Below are 20977 nucleotides of genomic sequence, written 5' to 3'. Positions count from 1 at the left end.
TTATTTTAAACCATTGAGATTTAGGAGTTACTTGTTTTGCAGTATCATTTTAGCAGAGACCTGAAGTATGAAAGGAAAACTAGAGAAACCTAGGCACAAAGGAAGAAAAGGAACTTTCTCAAAGTTATATAGAAAATTATGACTAGGGAAGAACGTGGTGAGATAGGTGGGAGCAGAGTCCACTTCCCCTGCACACGAGTGAAACAGCTAGCCGATATTCTGAGGAACAGAGCGAACAGCCAACAATACCCCAGCACATATGAAAATTGGAGACCAAAAACTGTAGAAGACATTTAAAAATCAGACAGTAAGGGGAGTGCTTCAGGACAATAAGGTCCCTGGGTCCAGCGTGGGGACCAGGGTGGCTGCAACCCCAGGGCCGGTGCCCACTGGGTCTGCCTCAGGGTTCTTAGGAGACAGCTAGGTCAATGGCTCCCTCCCCTGCCAAACAAGGCTTGAGCAGCACCAGGAGAGACCTGGTTACTTGAAATCGCAAGGAGGGGAATAAGGACCAAGTGGCAAAGACACAGGGGTTATGTGCACCCACAGAGACTGTGGATGCCAGCTGGGGAAAGCTGGGCCATGACGGGTCCTGACCCAGATAGTCCCTGGTCAGGCTGGAGAGGTGGGCTGTGTGAGATGCCAGGCCCTTGAATGGAGCAGCAGGCTTCAGCAGGAGGAATTTTTCAAAAAGAAAAAGTGAAAAAAGAGACTTTCTGTGGCTGTTTGGGGAATTCTCCTGCAGCAGCCACCCTGGTCTCTGTGCCCCTAACCTTGCCCAGCCGTGTGGGACCAGCGACTGCCCAGCTGATCATGCATGCCTGCAGCCCCAGGGATGGTGCTCACCTAAACCTGCCAGACCGGCAGATGCTTGTCCTGGCACATCTGCAGGTCCAGGACAAAGCGTGCCTGACTCTGCTGCCCAGAGGCACCAAGCACCCAACCCCCGCACCCCCAGGGAAGCAGCAAAGGAAACACACACCTGCATCTGCAGCGGCAGCCACTGCAGCACCCCTGCCCTGCAGGGCTGACTGGCTCTCTATGAGGAAGGCAGAGACACCCCCACAGAGGAGAACTGCAGGGCTCAGGGAGTCAGCAATCTCCAGAAAGACTTAACTCAGTGGGGAGGCTGAACTACCCTGAAGGGGCACTGAGAGTCCCTAGCATCTAGGACAGCAAAGAGCGAGAAGGTGGTGTGTGAACTGCCCCTGATTGGTGCACCTCAAGGACAGTACAACTAGTGGACTGAAGGCATAGGCTGGGCGCAGGGCACTGGGGGCCCGGCAGCAAACTGAGGAACTGGGCTGGAGGATGAGTGCCAGGGAGGAAGGGAGAAAAGCAAAACCAATTCCCCTTCAGCCTGCTGCAGCCAGACAGACCAGAACTGCCTTGGCCAGTTGGAAGCCAGCAGGAGGATTTTTTTAAAGTAATTCTTTTTCTCTTAACTCCTTTCTTTCTTTCCTTCTTTCTTTTTTTATTCCTTCTTCCTTGCTTTCCCTTTTTATCTCTTCTTCCTTCTTTCTTCCTGCCCCCCTTCACAAGTGAGACAATAAAACCTGGAACTGTGAAAAGACCAGAGGTGGACCCAAAGAGGGGTCATTCCAACATCTGAGACAGTGAGACAAATTTCACTTTGCTACTCGAGAGAACTTGCAAGTTATTGTACATTTGTATTATTATTATTATTTCATTATTCTTACATCCTTCATTTTATTAGTATTTTTGTATTTCTTCTTTCTGTTTAGTCTTCTTCGCTTGGCTTGTTAAATTGCATAGTTTGGTTTCCCTTCTTCTCTCTTTCATAGTGCATTTTTAATTTACTGTCTTTCACTTCACTTGTGTTCCAATAGAACACTACTCTATGTCCTGTATTTCCTGTTTTTGTTATCCTGACGACATAGATTCTGTCATATGATTGTTGCTCCATTACTATTGTAAATAATTGCTGTTCCATACATCTGTAAATACTACACAACACCTCTCCCAGATCTTAGCCCACTTCACTGCTTCCTGAGCTTTATTACTGTTGTGGTTAACTCTATTCTCTCACACACTACACCTATTTTCTATCCTACACTATCTTTTTTCCTCACAATCTGACCTCCCACAAGCTCACTGCTTTCTAGATCCAACTCACAATCCTTCCCCCCCAACAAGAGTCTTATCTTCTTTCCACCCTTTCTACAAAGTGGCTAGTTGGGTGAAATATCATGATTAACACTATACATACCCAAAGGATCTCCTATCTCTTCTCTACAGGTTGATAGTTTAAATATCATAGAATACACTCCCGCTGTCTTAAACCATTTTGCCTTCCCCCTCCAACTGATCCCAAAAAAGAGTAGGTGGAAGCTGTGAACACCAGGATACCTGCTGGAACAGGAAAACCACCAACAAAGGAACCACCAACAGATAACAACAGAAGAAGGTGAAGGAGGGAGTGGAAGCCATGCTAACTCAACCTAAGACCTATCTGGAAATACAACTAAATGTTGGAGAAATTACCCAGAATGAACAACTGAACAAGAGCAAGAGAGAATACTCAAAACTTTGTACACACAACTTTGTTCAACACAGCTTGTCCACACCTGCACAACAGAATACAGGAGGTGGTGGAAGGAGTGACCATCACTTAATCAGCTGGAGGAAAGGACCCACCAAAGAAAGACCCAACAACAATCAAACCCAAAGACATACAGAGAGCCAACATAAACAACAGCCCAAGACCAGCGAGCTCAGGAGATCAAGGCAATTGTACCACTGAATCTCACAGATCTTCTACCATAGAAGTTCACACCATAAACCCAGGGAGTCAAAACAGATCAATTTAAGAAGCAGAGGCTAACAAGAAGAGTCTGACAAAAAATGGAAAGGCAAAGAAACAATCCCAAAATAATAGGAAAGGAGGAAGCCTCAAAAAGAATGCTAAATGAAATAGAGGCAAGTCAACTATCACATATTGAGTGCAAAGCAATGGTTATAAAGAAGCTCAATGAGTTCACAGAGAATTACCAAAAACTACAGGGAAACTACAATGAACTCACTGCAAACTATATCAACATGAAAAAGGAAATAGAAACTATCAACAAGGACCAGGAGGGAATAAAGAATGCAATTTCTGAACTGAAGAACACAGTACAAGGAATAAAAAGCAGGCTCAATGAAGCAGAGGACTGGATCAGTGAGCTGGAGGACAAGGTAGAAATAAACACCCAGAAAGAGCAAGGAAAGGAAAAGAGGCTCAGAAAGAATGAAGAGGCAATAAGGGAAATGCAGGACAACATGAAACGTAACAATATCCGTATAATAGGAATACCAGAAGGAGGAGAAGAAGAGCAAGGGATAGAAAACCTGTTTGAAAAAGTAATGATGGAAAAATTCCCTAATTTGATGAGAGAAAAAGTCACACAAATCCAGGAAACAGAAAGTCTCAATCAAGATGAACACAAAGAGGCTCCCCTTCAAGACACATCATAATTAAAATGGTAAAATTCCAAGGTAAAGAGAGAACCCTATGGGCAGCAAGGGAAAAAACGGGATGTAAGATACAAGGCAGCCCTGATTAAAAATAACAGCTCACTTCTCAATGGAAATGCTCCAAGCCAGAAGAGAATGGCAAGAAATATTCCAAGTAATGAAAACCACAGGCCTGCAACCAAGACTACTTTATCCAAAAAGGCTCTCAATTAAAACAGAAGGCCAAATAAGATGATTCCCGGACAAAAGAAGCCTCAAAGAATATACCCCCTCCAAACCAGCTCTGCAAGGCATGCTAAAGGGTTTGCTGTAAGAACAGGAAGAAAAACAGTGAGAGAGGAACACAAGCATGAAAATATGGCAATGAATAAGTACCTATCAATAATAACATTAAAAGTAAATGGATTAAATGGCCGAATCAAAACACATAGAATTGCAGAATGGATAAAAAAGCATGACCCACACATATGCTGCCTACAAGAGACCCCCCCTCAAGACAAAAGACCTACACAGACTGAAAGTGAAGTACTGGAAACAAATATTCCAAGCAAATAGACAGGGGAAAAAAAGCCAGGGTAGCAATACATCAGACAAAATAGACTTCAAAAAAAAAGAACCTTAAAAACAGACCCAGAAGGTCACTTCATAATACTCAAGGGAGGAATCCATAGAGAACACATAGACATTGTAAATATATATGCACCCAACATAGGAGCACCCAAGTACATAAAGAAAATCTTGGAGGACTTCAAGAAAGCTATTGAGAGCAATGCACTTATACTAGGGGATTTTAACACCCCACTGTCAAAGATGGATAGATCTTCCAAACAAAATATCAACAAGGATACTGCAGCACTGAGCAATGCCCTAGATCAAATTAACTTAACTGATATGTATAGAGCCTTTCATCCCAAGAAGCAAAATACACATTCTTTCCAAATGCACATGGAACATTTTCAAAGATGGACCACATGATAGGACACAAAACAAGCCTCAACAAATTCAAGAACATTGAACTCATATCAAGCATTTTCTCTGACCACAAGGGACTGAAACTAGAAGCCAACCACAAGGAAAAAACCTTAAAACATTCAAACTCATGGAGATTGAATAGCATGCTATTAAACAATGCATGGGTCAAGAATGAGATTAAGGAAGAAATAAAAAAGTTTCTGGAAACAAATGAAAGTGACATCACAACAATCCAAAACTTATGGGACACAGCCAAAGCAGTTCTGAGAGGGAAGTTCATAGTGATACAGTCCTACCAAAAAAAGATAGAAACATTTCAAATAAACAACCTAACCCTATACCTACCAGAAATTGAGAAGCAACAACAAAGGCAACCCAGAGAAAGTAGAAGGAAGGAAATAACCAAGATCAGTGCAGAATTAAATGACATAGAGACTAAAAGCAGAATTCTAAGAATCAGTAAATCTAGGAGCTGGTTCTTTGAAAAGGTAAACAAAATCCACAAGCCTTAAGCAGAATCATCAAGACAAAGAGAGAGAAGACCCAAATAAGCACAATCAGGAATGAAAGAAGAGAGGTTGCAACTGATACCACAGAAATACAAAGGATTGTAAGAAATTACTACAAAGAAATATAAGCCAAGAAATTTGAAAACTTACAGGAAAGGGACAAATTTCTAGAAAAATATACTCTTCCAAAACTGAATGAAGAAGAAGCAGAAAGCCTAAACAGACCACTAACAGCCGATGAAATTCAAGCAGTGATCAAAAAGCTTCCGACACACAAAAGCCCTGGACCAGACGGTTTCACAAGAGATTTTTACAAAGCTTTAAGGAAGAGCTAACCCCTATCCTTCACAGATTATTCCAAAAAATTCAAGAAGATGGAAGACTCCCAAACTCATTTTATGAAGCCAACATCATCCTAATCCCAAAACCAGATAAAGACATCATAAAAAAAGAAAACTTCAGGCCGATATCGCTGATGAACATAGATGCTAAATCCTCAACAAAATATTGGCAAACCGCATCCAGCAATACATTAAAAAGACCATACACCATGACCAAGTGGGATTCATCCCAGGGATGCAAGGATGGTACAATATTCACAAATCAATAAACATAATTCACCACACAAACAAAACAAAAGACAAAAATCACACGATCATATCCATAGATGTGGAAAAAGCATTTGATAAGGTACAGCACCCATTTATCATAAAAACACTCAGCAAAGTGGGAATAAAGGGAGCATTCCTCAACATAATAAAGGCCATATATGAGAGACCTACAGCCAACATCATACTCAATGGACAAAAACTTAGAGCTTTCCCACTAAGATCAGGAACAAGACAAGGATGCCCTCTCTCACCACTCCCATTCAACTTAGTATTGGAAGTCCTAGCCACAGCAATCAGACAAGAAAAAGAAATAAAAGGAATCCAAATTGGAAAGGAGGGAACAAAACTGTCATTGTTTGCAGATGACATGATAGTGTACAAGGAAAATCCTATAGTCTCCACCAAAAAACTACTCGACCTAATAAATGAATTTGGCAAAACAGCAAGATATAAAGTCAATACTCAGAAATCAATGGTATTTTTTATACACCAACAATGAAATATCAGAAACAGAATTCGGGAAAAAAATCCCATTTGACACAGCAACAAGAAAAATAAAGTACCTAGGAATAAACCTAACCAAGGAGGTAAAAGACCTTCACTAAGAAAACTACACAACACTGAAGAAAGAAATTAAGGAAGACACAAACAAACAGAAGCACGTATCATGCTCATGGATTGGAAGAATTAACATTATCAAAATGGCCATACTACCCAAAGCAATTTACAGATTCAATGCAATCCCTCTTAAAGTACCCATGACATATTCCACAGATATAGAACAGACATTTCAAAAATTTCTACGGAACCATAAGTGACCCCGAATAGCCACAGCAATTTTGAGAAAGAAGAACAAAGCAGGAGGGATCACAATCCCTGATATCAAACTGTAGTACAAGGCCACTGTCATCAAAACAGCCTGATACTGGCATAAAAACAGGCACATAGACCAATGGAACAGAACAGAGAGCCCAGAAACAAACCTAAGTCTCTATGGTCAATTCATATTTGACAAAGGGGACAGAAGCATAAAATGGAGAAAAAATAGCCTCTTCAACAAATGGTGTTGGGAAATCTGGACAGCTACGTGCAAAAAAATGAAACTCGATCACCAACTTACACCATACACAAAAATAAATTCAAGGTGGATAAAAGACTTAAATATATGTCATGACACCATAAAAGTCCTAGAGGAAAACATGGGCAAAAAAATCTCAGACATTCCATGCAGCAACATCTTTACTGATATGTCCCCTAAAGCAAGAGACATAAAGGATAGGATAAACAAATGAGACCTCATCAAATTAAAAAGCTCCTTCATGGCTAAAGAAAACAGCATTAAAATAAAAAGAGAACCAACTATATGGGAAAACATATTTGGCAATAATACCTCGGACAAGGGTTTGATCTGCAAAATATATAAAGAACTCACATGACTCCACTCCTGAAAGACAAACAACCCAATTAAAAAATGGGCAAAGGGTCTGAACAGACACTTCCCCAGGGAGGACATACAGAGGGTCCAGAGACATATGAAAGGATGCTCAGAATCACTAGCCATCAGAGAGATGCAAATTAAAACCACAATGAGATACCACTTCTCACCAGTGAGAATGGACATCATAACCAAAGCAACAAACAAGTGTTCTAAAGGATGTGGAGAAAATGGAACCCAGTGCACTGTTGGTGGGATTGCAGACTGGAGCAACCACTGTGGAAAACAGTATGGTATTTCCTCAGAAAACTAAAAATGGATCTGCCCTTTGACCCACCAATTTCACTGTTGGGGTTATATCCTAAGAACCCTGAACACCAATCCAGAAGAACCTATGCATCCAATGATCATAGCAGCACAATTTACAATAGGCAAGTGCTGTAAGCAACCTAAGTGCCCATCAGTAAATGAATGGATCAAAAAATTATGGTAAATTTACACAATGGAATACTACACAGCCGAGAGAAAAAAGGAGCTCCTACCCTTTGCGACTGCATGGATGGAACTGGACAGCATTATGCTAAGTGAAATAAGCCAGGTGGTGAGGGACAAATACCATATGATCTCACCTTTAACTGGAACATAATCAACAAAAGAAAAAAGCAAGCAAAATATAACCAGAGACATAGAAATTAAGAACAATTTGACAGTAATCAGAGGGGAGTTGGGAGGGGATAAGGAGGACCAGAATTTTCAGGAAATATTATGAGGGACACATGGACAAAATTGGGGGGGTAGAAACAAGGGGGGAGGTGGGTTTGTCTGTGGTCAGGGGGAGTGTTTGGGCAAAAATGCAGACAACTGCAATGAAACAACTAGAAAATAATTATTAAAAAATAAATATTTTGGAGATCAGGCCCTTGTCTGAGGTATCAGTGGCAAATATGTTTTCCCACACTGTATGGAAATGGAGAACATTATGCTAAGTGAAATAAGCCACGCGGTGAGGGACAAATACCATATGATCTCCCCTTTAACTGGAACATAATCAACAAAAGAAAAAAGCAAACAAAATATAACCAGAGACTTTGAAGTTCAGAACAATCTAATAATAACCAGAGTGGAGTGGGGAGGGGACCATGGGGAGAGGGGGTTACAGGAACCCCCTGTAAAGGACACATGGACAAAATCAAGGGGGAGGATGGAGGGGGGACGGAGGTGGGTTTGGCTGGGGTCGGGTGGAGGGATGGGGAGAAAAGGCAGACAACAGTAATTGAATAACAATAAAAATTTTTAAAAAAGAAAAAAGATAAAAAATATGAACAGTAAAATGAAAACAAACTCACAACTATCAACAAATGAACCTAAAAGAGAAGAAAAAGGAAAACAAAAACTAAATAAACAACCAGAACAGGAACAGAATGAGAGAAATGGACATCACATGGAGGGATTTCAGTGGGGAGGGTACAGGGAGAAACAGCGGGGAAAGATACAGGGAAGAAGAAGCATAATTAGTAGGCACAAAATAGATGGGGATAGATTAAAAATGGTATAGGAAACAGAGGTCTCAAAGAACTTATATGTACAACCCATGGACATGAACTAAGTGGGGGGAATGCTGGAGGGTTGGGGGGCAGCACAGAGGGGAGAGAAGAGGAAAATTTGGGAAAACTATAATAGCATAATCAATAAAAATACTTTAAAAATAAAAAAATTAAAAAAAGAAAATTATATAAATAAATAAAAGTACAAAAAGAAAATAAAACTGCAGATTCTGAATCAGTATGTCTGATGTGAGGTCTGAGAGTCTACATTTCTTTTTATTTTTTTTATTAAATACTTTTGAATTTTATTGTTCAAGTCGTTTTCTGCCTTTTCCCCCCATCCCTCCCCACCATGCCAGCAATCCCCACCTCCTTCCCCTGTTTCCAGCACCCCCTTGTTTATGTTCATGTGCCCTTTGTAGTTATTCCTGTAAACCCTTCACCCCTTTTCCCCATTATTACATTTCTAACATCTTCTAGGAAGTGCTGATGCTGCTGGTGTGTGGACCACAATTTAAGTAGCAAGAGTTTAGAAAACAAGGTTACACCTGCTGTGGTAACAATATTTGGTGAACAAAGGGCAAAAAGCATTGTAAAGTAATCCTGAACCATATAAAACTGGATTTAGGAGAGCATTCCATATAAATGTAAATTGGATTCTCTGAAAAAAACATTAAATGACTCAATTCCCTATATTTCATACATCAAATTTCATCTTCCATGAGAAATAATAGCAATAGAAAAACCCTTTGTCATGTACTCCTGTATCACTTTGGTCCACAAAAATGTTTTGAAAGTGAGTAAAGAAAAGGAAATTGATTGTTCCTGGGGAGGAATTGGATTGGGACTCACTGAAGGAAATTTCCCATGGAGGATTTCAATGTAGAGATAATCAGAGTCATGTCTATGGTTGGGAAAAAGATAAAAGTGGAAATCATTAATGACATACAGTCTGAATAACAACAGTGAGACTTCTTCCTTGATATGAATTGAGTATAGTTGTATTATTTTCATAGCTTTGGTTATTCCTCCATACACATATTGAGGAAAATAATCTAAACTTATTATTTCTATGAATAGTAGCAACCTAGGTAGACACATCCATCAATTTGATTGTTCCAGTCAAGAATTCTAGAAAACAAAAACTAGCTGTGTGAAATAGATAGCTAGTAAAAATAGACTTGAGACATTTGGGCTCAGGTAGAACACAAGGGGACTAGTCTGGATTGAAAATTTTCTGGCAATGTAGACCCTTACCAAGTTTACATTTGCCTTCATTTATGTTTATGACTGAACCAAAAACATGCAGTACAATTTGAGTGAATGCAGACACCGCCTTCCATGTATCCATAGTTATTTCCAGAGGCAAAACTGGAATTTGGAAAGTTCTGTATAGACAAAGAATGAAGAACCTATCAGGTTTTAAGAAGCAAAGAAACCATGGGACTACCACATTTTATACATTAGGTTTAGAGAGGAGCCATTTGAACAGTCAAGGGTCTACAATTACTTGGAAAATTATTTGATGCTCCACACTTACATAATATCATGCTCTAATTCTTAGTCCTTTATCAGGCCCACAAAGGTTCTGGAAAGGCAACAAGAAACTTAGATCTGATAGTCACATGTTGCATTTTACAGTAAGAAAAGAAATAATTAATAAACCAATCATTTGTCATCATGATATCAAAAGATGCTGATGATTTGCACAACTTTAAGTTTGTTAAAGCATTTGTATATTTACTGAATTTAAACTGGCAGAATGATTGCTTTTTCTTAACAAATAGTCATAAACAATGCAGTGATAGAGGTTAAAATAGGTGCACTGGTGTAGACATGTTCAAAAACATTGTGTCATTTCTGATTCCACTCAACAACTGAGCACACACTTGTATCATTTAAGACGCTTGGGGTTGTTTGTAGTTTCTACAGTTTAATATTCCACGTCAGTTCTCAAAATGAGGTCATCTGTAGAACTACTACAAGATGTTATTTATATACTGAATTTGTAAGTATGCAGGAATAGATTTCCTATTTCTGTTATGGGTTAGTAGAAAATGAATTATTTTGTATTTGTGAAAGCTCTGCATTATAGATGCTGAGATATTTGGGGAAAAGTTCTAACTTTACCATTTTTTCCTCAGAAATATATCATTGATATTCTGTAATCTGATAGGATCAAGTTAAAAATGTTGTTTTCTTTGTTTTTTATACTAATATATGATGCTCCTGAGTTTTTACATTGCCAGAAGTATGTATAATTAAAAAGAAGAACAAAAATCTCACCTATCACAGTCAATTATTTTTCTTTGGCAGAACCAAGTTGCATTTTTTCATTCTACATCCCTTTCCTTGACTTCCATCTTTTACCTTCAGTCCCAAGAAGAGTAATACACAGATGTCAGAAATTAATGCACTTTTATTGAAGATAAAATAACAGAAAGTTTTTAAATAAATTATACAGGAAATATAATACAGCAAATAATTTTAAAAACTCCTCAGTCTAAATATGTGAGTTTATGTTCATATATACAGAAATACATAATGGATAGATGTAAAAATATATAGACATTATTTACCTATTGATCCACTATTTTGCCCTGTGTTTTATAGATATTGAAAACTTGTGTTTAGTACTGTTCTTGTCAATGAGAGTACCTGACTACCCTGGTAATTTTGTTTGTTGGTTTGTTTTCTAAAGTAAGAAGGTAAAAGGGCAGGGGTGAAGAGGATGTTTGAAGCATAAAGAAAGCAAAAGCACAAAAAGGAAAGATATTTGTATTTTCTACAAACTTTAAGAAGAAAAATAATCATTTTAACATACATGAAATCTGTTATGTCTCAATCAAAAAGGAATTAAAAATTTCTAAACAAATTAAGTTGTTCCATTCTTCCAAATAAATTATCTCTACATTCTTAAAGATTATTTTAATATCTTTGATTACTGTGGATAACACCAATTAAATAGAATATTAATTCTATTCTATGCTATTCTAATTCCACATTTTTAAAACTTTAAGGTCAGTTTAAGTTCAATGATAAAAATTATCATAAGAACATTCTTCTGAAAATAATTTTTTCTTAGAAAAAAAAGAAAAATCAACACTGTCAGCATACCCATAGATTCTGTGGCAGTCAAGACTTTCTGCAGTTGGGGATAGTCCATTAATCTGGCAAGTCACACTCTGGGTCAGCAAGATTGTATTCTGGATCATCCTCATCATCCTCCAGCTCCAAGTCATCCATTTCCTGGAACATAGGCTCATCTACTTCCATATTGTTTCCAGCATCCTCCAGGAACTGGGTATCAGATGTGTCAAGATTATGATCTGTTTCAAATAGCTGTTTCCCTCCTAATTTATTTTTCCTGTTTGTTCTTCTTTTATTTGTTTCTTTTTTAATTTCCAAGTTCTGCATCAAACTTGGCTTTCCAACTTAAGACATTCTCAATTGTAACAGAAGTGCCATGAAATAATTGCTTTTTGACTTATTCTGCTTCTCTTTCTTTTTGTTTCTTTTCTTCTTCTCTTCTAGTTTTTACTTGACCCACTAATTCATTTAATTTGTCTTGCATGGCTGTCACTAAATTAAAGATCATCACCACACCAAGGTTTTCTCCTGCCTGTAATGTTAATAATTTTTAAATGCCTGCAACATCATTATCTTCTAGATTTTCCTGGAATAATATTTCATTAAGGGGGCAGGGAATTCATCTGGGTATTTCTCACCATATGTAAACTTAAGGGACATCTGGAGAGTTTCATCATTTTTTCCAGCCTCAGATGTCACAGTAAAGGTGAAAGTAGGAGGATTTTTTCATAATACTGTAAAGGAGTCAAGGTAGATGAACTCCAGAGCCTCCAACTCCTTGCACTGATACTGGCCAAAATCTGCTGTCGCTGTCCACAGACCACACATATACCCATGCTCTATGCTGCAGTTGGTAGCACTGAGGCTCTGGGAGAGAGAGCAGGGGTGGGGCAGCGCAGGTGCAGAGTCCCTATCCAGGAGGCCTGAGGGTCCCTTCATTCCCATTTTCAAGCTTCATGACCATTGTGCATAGTGGTCAGTAGAGTCTATTATTATTATGACTCCTTATCTACCCAACAACCTATTTTCTCCCCACTTTTCTGGGAGGAAGCTCATCTCATACTAGAAAAACATTTTAGCGGCCATCAACATGGAACAGAATGCCTAACAGAAAGACCATTATGTGAAACTGGTATATATGTGTGAGCGGGTTCATTTTTACTAGAGACCCTGTATGATTTATAGAGAGTACTTATTCTCCAATGTCTACTGATTTATCTGGAGCATAATAGGAATTAAAGAAGAGTCCAAAATGCTTTTATATTTCAAAATTTAAAGGAATATTACAAAAATCTTATCGCTCCCACCTTTTCACCTTAGTAATAGTTTTTTTTTTCCTCACCAGAGGACATGTTTATTAATTTTAGAGAGAGGGGAAAGGAGGAAGAGAGAAAAGAAGAGAAACATTGATTGGTTGCCTCTCCACAACCCCACAGCCTAGGCATATGCCCCAACCAAGAATTGAACTCGCAACCTTTCAGTTTACTGATGACACTCCAACCCACTGAGTCACACTGGCCAGGGTCTTAGTGATACAGTTTTGATTTAGCATGGCTAGTTTAGGAATGCTAAGGCTAAAGTGACCCTCATTCTACATCCAGAAAATATACATAAACTGCAAACTTCAGTCATTCATATTCATAGAGAAGAGAGATGCATGGATAAAATCAATATTCTTGCTCCTACTGTAATAAGCCAATTGGAATTATAATTTGATCATGACTAGGAGTTCTCCCAGAATCAAAGACCTGTTACCATTTTCATTCAATTTTCTTCTTTTTCAGAGGTTAATATTTACATATTAAAATAAAATAATCCTTTAGACACATAGCAAATAGTCAAAGGGATTCTAAATGGCATTTTATTCTTAGCAAATTTGGTTGATGCCACATTATCATTTATAACTAGGAGATAATTAAGATCAAAGTCTACATTAAAAACTTTTTGTTCTTAACTGTGGTTAACACTGCCCTCCCTAGGTAATTTCAAAAGCACACACAGAAAAATATCTCAAATTTATTATTCATTTTGGTAAATATTTTGTATTGTATTGTAACTAATATATAACAAAATATAATTTTGAAATTTAGACAAAAAGCATATGTTTGCTTCCTTTTTTTCCAGTTTTGTAGCTGATCATCATATAATTTTAATTTGGTATTGTCTAAAGGCATACTGAATTCTTCCCCCCTGCCCTGGCTGGTGTGGCTCAGTGAATTGAGCTCCAGCCTGCAAATCAAAGGGTCACCAGTTCAATTCCCCGTCAGGGCACATGCGTGGGTTGCAGGCCATGTCAGGTCCCCAGTACAGGGAGTGCGGGAGGCAACCACACACTGATGTTTCTCTCCCTCTCACCTCCCTCCCTTCCCCTCTATCTTTAAAAACAATTCTCCCCTTCATGAATGTGTACTCTTTGTCACATCACTTTCATGTCTCTCCCATTAGAAGATGCAGTCTATCATCACAACTCTAGAATCTGGGCTGGTCTCCTAACATAGTTGAACCCATAGAATATGGTAGAAGTTATATTGTGCTATTTCATAGCTTAGGCTTCAAAGACTTTTGTACTTCTGCTTTCTCTTGAAACCCTGCCCCAGCCACAAAAACAGTTGGAGTTAGTCTTATGCAGAATGTGGAACAGAAAAATGACAATGATGGAGGACGAGGTAGAGGTGAGCAATTGGGAAAAAAGCCAGGCAACTGTAACTGAACAACAATACATTTTTTAAAAAGGTTAAAAAAAGAAAAATGTCATCCTAGCTAAGGCCACTGTAAGCCAGACAACTCCCAGCTAATCTGCCAATTCATCACAAACCCATGAGGAAGCCCAGCTGAAATCAGAAGAACGTCCCAGTTTAACCCAGCCTAAATTGACGGCTTGCAGAATTGTGAGCTAAGTAACTGGTTCTTGTTTTAAGCCAGTAAGATTTGGAGTGGTTTATTATGCAGCAAAAGCTAACCAATAGAGATATAAATATTCAAAACAAATTACAACATTTTGACAATGTATTAATTAAGTAGAAGTTATAGCAATCTAAAAAACTCATACCAGCATTGATTTTACTCTTTTCCTTAAGATAAGGACAAGACTTTATCAAAAGTGGGAACTGAAAATGAAAAAGAAGCTTTTAGACTTTGTGATAATTATAATGGCAGATATTGTATTTATTGTTTCTTTATGACTTGCATGTAGACACTTCGTAAATAAGTTAATAGATCTACAATATTCTTTGTCATTATGTATTTTGTACTACTTCACATAACATATTTCTTCATGTTTACTATAGAAAAATTATAATAAAGTACTACTATATTCTTTCTTTGATTATGTCTCATTATAGATAAATGCTATAGTTATAGTTTGAGTACCATCAGAAGCTGACCCTGAGTCTAAGGATTGAGTGAAAATAATTTAATTTGGAGATTAAGGAGATAGCACTAAAAGATCAGGGAAATGCGACAGGAAAAGGAAGTCAGCCAATAAAGGGCGATTATCAAGCAACCTATCACTGTGGATGAATACAGCTTATTTCTCCCAAAGACACACATCTCAGACTTACCCCAACTGAGAGGTATGGAAGATAAAATATTTATACACTGACTTGCATCAATTATTGGGTGAGGACTGTTCCTGGGAGTTACGAACTGCCCATCACTTTTGGCATGCTGCCTAGCTGCAAACCACGCCAAGAGGCACAAAGCAAAGCAAAACAAAACACAAAAAACTACCATAAATTCAAGATCTGGAAGTTTGGTGTCCACAGGTGTTAAACAAGATGGCAAAGGTGAGAGGATATGGGTGGGTCACCAACTGTGTCTGCTACATCTATCATCTTTCAGATTCAGTCTAGGATTTGATTCAATCTAGTCAGGATAACAAAGAAATCAAGCAACACTCTTCATTGCATAGGACTCCTCAAATCTTTTCTTAACCTTTCAAAAATAGTGTAGAAACAGTATGTTTAATGCAAGTGAGTTTATATCCAACATTGATCTTAGATTCTCTATAGAGTTCCTATTACAAAGAAAATGCCACTAGTTTATAACCTTTGCTTATGAAAAGGCACAGTCAATTTAGATTCTTTATTGTATTTTGCTCCACTGGCCTTGCTTCAAATTACTGTTACTTTGTACTTTTAATCTAAATTACAACTCTAAAGGTCTTAGATTAGGTCCTGGTCCCCTATTCTCATTCACACAAATCACTACATCCTTTTCCTCTTTATTTTTCCTCAACTTACACAACAGCTTCCCATTCAACTTCCATTACCTTTAACCAAACTATTTTCTCTCCTGAATGAATTGATTTGATCATCTTTCTTTTCTTGGTTGCATTTTTTCCTTAGGAATTATTTAAAAATCTCTTCATCTCCTTGGGTCACAAAGTTATGGATATGATAGCCGGCAATAGCCTAGATGTCTATGAAGAAAAGTTGTTGGTGGGATTCATGGAAATGTGAAGTGAAGAGGAGCATGTAGAGAGCCTGATGCCACTACCTTTAAAGACAGTGAAGGTAAATGATGGTGCAGTTGTGGACGATTTTCTGTCTCTTCTAAAATATTACTTTTCACTGTGATATATATAAGATTCATGATCCTGAGCTTTTGCTTCAACAGATTTCACCAAAACAAACCTAGATCTCCTCATTTATTTTGTTTCTTTCCCTCCATCTATGTGTGTTTTTCTTTTTTATTGAATTTATTGGGGTGACATTGGTTAATAAAACCATACAGGTTTCAAGTGTACAACTCTATAACCCATCATCTGCATAATGCAGTGTGCGCTCACCACTCAAAGTTAAGTCTCTTTCTGCCACAAAAGTTGTTTGATGCTTACATACAGTGAGACTTCCCAAGTCCTGTTCTCTGTCTAATTCCACATCCTCACTTCCTGAAACATTCTTAGCATAACCCAGAAGGAAAATTCTTATCCCTTGCCCAAATATGCCACATTGTTTGATGTCCCCCATTCCCTATACCATCAAACAGAATGCTTCCCTTGCTGAGTTGTAATATTCCTCACATCTCTATGGTGAACTCTTACTTTTTGACACCAATATTAGTCATCACTTCCTTGGCAGGGCCTTTCTTGACATTAACAGGTTGAGTAAACTGCTTACATTTTTTGTAATTCTGTCTCACGTTTTCTAGCTATACTGCAGTAACTAATTTACTAAATCATATGAATTAATTTTAATAATAGTCTTCCAACTAGACTTTGAAGTTCTTAAGATCTGAAACTGGGTCTTATTTTCTTATAACACTCAGAGTCAGGAAACATCTGTTATATAGTAACAATGCAATAAGTGTAGTTCACTGTTGAATTATCATTTTATTTGATTGTCTCTTAAAACTCCTTATGTCTCTATGACTTTCTACATTTTAAAGTTTACATAGCAATTGTCACTTAAATTTTTTACTCTCCTTAAAACAAAAATAAAAGGGCATATTCAACTTTTCTTGAATCTCCTGTGATTCCTTCTCTTTCAAATCAAAGAAAACCTTGCCAGTTTTTTTTATAAAATGAATGCTTGCTTTCCTCATTTGAAATGTTCCCTAATTGAGTGCAATTCTAGAAGCTATTTATATAATAATCATTGTCATTGCTTCCTTATAAGTTACTCCAAAGAGTAATTGTATCTCTTTAAGTGCTTTGTATTCTGTCTGTTTTAGTAATTTGCATGAAAAAAATAAGGAATGGCATACCCAAGTAGGTAATTAATAATAAAACTATCATCATCAACATCATCTTAATTCTACTTTTCCAAATACTGTTTCATTATACTGTTATAATGATTAGTTATGTAGGTGAAATCATTGTGGCATAGCAGCAGAAACACCAAATGGCAGTGAAGATATCAATGTTCTAATTCAGTATTTGCACTTTGTTGTATGCCCTGAAATGTGCTGCATAACTTCTCAGACATTTGATTTCCTTAGCAATAAAATAGAATTGCAGGTAAAAAATAATCAAGAGGGTTCATTCTGGCTCTAAATGATATGTGATACTAGACAAAATGCATATTCCTTTGTCTTTTCTCATGATACCACTATATCCATATGCTGTACATATAAATTATATCAAATGAGTGAATTTATAGAAGAAAGAGTTAGGTTTCTATGATCTTAGAAAGATATGAAAGTTAAGAAGCTTGCCTTTGTATACTTAAATGACAAAGAAAAATATCTAGCTGTAAATCAAATAAATGAAATTCTGGAAGATGATAGCTTTTAATTTGGATTGTACTTAATTGTGTTGTGCCCATGGGGATGTTGATGACATCTTTATTTTAGTCATTCTTATTGGGGTAGGATCTAGATCCTTTTACTAGTAGTAGTAGTAGTAAAGAAGAAGGAGGAGTAGGAAAGGGGTGGGGAAAGAGAAATCCATAGAGCAAGAGGGGAAATTAAAAGCTGTCAGAAAAAAAAAAAAGATGTTGCTTCTCAAACACTCCTTAGTATGAAAATAAACTGAACAATAAAGAGAAAGTTTTCCTTAAGGAACAAGTACCACACAAGAAGTCTATTAAATTATATGAGTTTACTAAGATCCATGATCATCAGTGTCTATAATAGTCTTTCAATTAAGGATTTAGAAAAGACTAGAATGCTCTGAGGGTGATGAGAAATCTAAAGGTGATGAAAGAGATCTCAACACTTACTTTGTTTTATTCTAACTTTACAAAAGGGAAAACATTTTTAAATATTGATTTCTTTCCAAACCTTTCAGTTAGCTATTGCCAACTTAATAAAGTAGAAAGATCCTAGAAATTGCATTTCAGATCTTGGTAAAATTATAAAGAGATTAAAAAGAACTTTGGATAAAGTTTTACTTAATATACTAAGAAATGTGAAGACTATCTTAAAGAGGAAGAATCAGATTTTATGTAATTTGTCACATTTAAGATAAAAACAGGGATACCATGCAGGAAAATATATTACTGAATTTGTGGGAGATATTCTGCAAATGTTTATTAGTGGACCAATACATTTTAGTAATATTTGAGAAACTGACAAGCATAAATCAAGTTTTGTCAGTTCTTAAGCAAATAGAAATTTACTTCAGTACATCTCTCCTAAATCACAATTACAAATGTTACTACAAAATTAATTTGGATGCACAAGTTCTGTCTCACTTCACATATTGTATACTTGATAAACTATCAAGTAAATTCTTATTTGAAAAACATAGCTCAGAGAGTTCTTACTGACTCATTCTGTCGTGGTCTCAGCCTATCCTAGGCCAATGTGAAGTTATTTTCTACAAGCAATGTCAATGAAATGTTTCTTAAGCTAATATTTTTATTTTTTATTTACATGGTTTCACAACTCTAATTAACTGTAACCCCTGTAATTTTTTTTTAATTTTGAAAAAAAGTGAATTTTAAAACTATGACAATAAGGCAAAAGCAGGGAAGTTTGACCCTACTTGGTACCATTAATTCAGCTGAATTGCAAGTAGTCTCCTATCTAGTCTCTGCTCTCCCCTATCCCAGAGTGAAGTTTTTTAAATGTTTGATTGTATTAATCCTCTTTCAAAACTCAAAGCCTTCTGATCTCACTTATGAGTCTCTTAATAACCTGGCCCCTACTACCTCTCCTTCCTCCTACACTCAGTTCTGGTCACATAACTTCTTTGCTGCTACTTAAATATACAAACATAGTCCTGTCTCAGGAATGTTTAACTAATTCTTCCTTTTCCCCAGATATCATCGTAGGTCTCAGCTTTCTTCAGGCATCTGCAAAAACAAAAGCCCTTATATCCTCTTCCTAACACATACTGTCCCCTTTATCCTGCTTTGGTTTTCTGCATTGTGTATATTATAGGCTGACATTTATTTTTTATTTTTTTTATTTTTATTTTTTTAATTTTTTATTGTTATTCAATTACAGTTGTGTGCCTTTTCTCCCCATCCCTCCACCCCACCCCAGCCAAATCCCCCTCCCTCCCCCACCTCCACCCTCCCTCTTGATTTTGTCCATGTGTCCTTTATAGTAGTTCCTATAATCCCCTGTCCTCACTGTCCCCTCCCCACTCCCCCCTGTCCATTGTTAGGTTGTTCTTAACTTCAATGTCTTTGGTTATATTTTGTTTCCTTTTTTTTTTTTCTTTATTATGTTCCAGTTAAAGGTGAGATCATATGGTATTTGTCCCTCACCGCCTGGCTTATTTCACTTAACATAATGCTCTCCAGTTCCATCCATGCTGTTGCAAAGGGTATAAGCTCCTTCTTTCTCTCGGCTGTGTAGAATTCCATTGTGTAAATATACCGTAGTTTTTGGATCCACTCGTTTGCTGATGGGCACTTAGGTTGCTTCCAGTACTTGGTTATTGTAAATTGTGCTGCTATGAACATTGGGGTGCACAGGTTCTTTTGGATTGGTGTTTCAGGGTTCTTATAGGCTGACATTTAATGTCTTTAAAAAATATGGTTCTCTTTTCTACCCACTAGAATATAAGGTTCACATGGGCAGAGATTTTACCAGTTAGGTTCATTACCACTTCCCCAGCCCCTAGAATGGTATGTGGTACAGGTACATAATAGACATTCAATATATGTTTGTTGAAAGAATGAATGACATTAGACAATGCATATTGATAATAAACATATTAATAAATGTTAACTCTCTGTTGGCCTTTTTTCTCTCAATCAAATTATTTGACAATGGGGGGAAAAGGCAGAAAACTACTTGAACAACAATAAAAAATGTTAAAATGAAAAAAAAGAGTACATATAATATGGCTAGATTATATATCCTAGAAGTTTGTTGAGACCTGCAGACTGTGCATATGTTTACTCTTTGGTCATAAACATAAATTTGGGGTTATCAACAGATGATAATCTTCTAAGAAGGCAGCCCAGAATGTCAGGACAGGAGATAATGCCAGAGAAGCTGGATTTGAGAGGCCTCTATTTTATTTATTCTTAGAAGTGTGCAACTGGGCAATTCAACTGGCTTCTCTTTGTCTTGATTCCCTCATCTACTAATTTGGACAAATAAAAATAATTTCTTTCTGGCTTACTTCACAGGATGGTTGAAATTCAAATAATTTAAAGCATTTATTTTTTAAATTGTTTTATTGTTGTTCAAGTACAGTTGTCCGCATTTACTCGCTTCTAGTCCCCTCTCCCCTACAAGTATAAAGGACTCATGAACAAAACCAAGGCGGGTAGAATCAGGGGATGAGGTGGAGATGGCTGGGGAAATTAAAGCATTTAAATATATGTTGTGTAGTCTGTTTTGTGGGCTATGTGTTCCTGATGTTGCAGGTATAAAGGAGAAATAGAAATGAAAAATTTAAAAAAAATCAGACTTCCAGTCAAGATGGAGGCATAG

The 20977-nt window shown here is 37.2% G+C and overlaps 1 pseudogene; it reads right to left on the bottom strand.

Annotated features, from left to right (window-relative positions):
* Positions 1 to 11713: 11713 nt before the first annotated feature.
* LOC112313256 (RWD domain-containing protein 1 pseudogene) lies at positions 11714 to 12583 on the bottom strand (annotated as a pseudogene).
* Between the last annotated feature and the right edge of the window lie 8394 nt (positions 12584 to 20977).

Source organism: Desmodus rotundus, chromosome X, assembly GCF_022682495.2.
Source record: "Desmodus rotundus isolate HL8 chromosome X, HLdesRot8A.1, whole genome shotgun sequence".
Lineage (NCBI taxonomy): Eukaryota > Metazoa > Chordata > Mammalia > Chiroptera > Phyllostomidae > Desmodus > Desmodus rotundus.
This window is presented reverse-complemented; position numbering and strand designations above follow the sequence as displayed.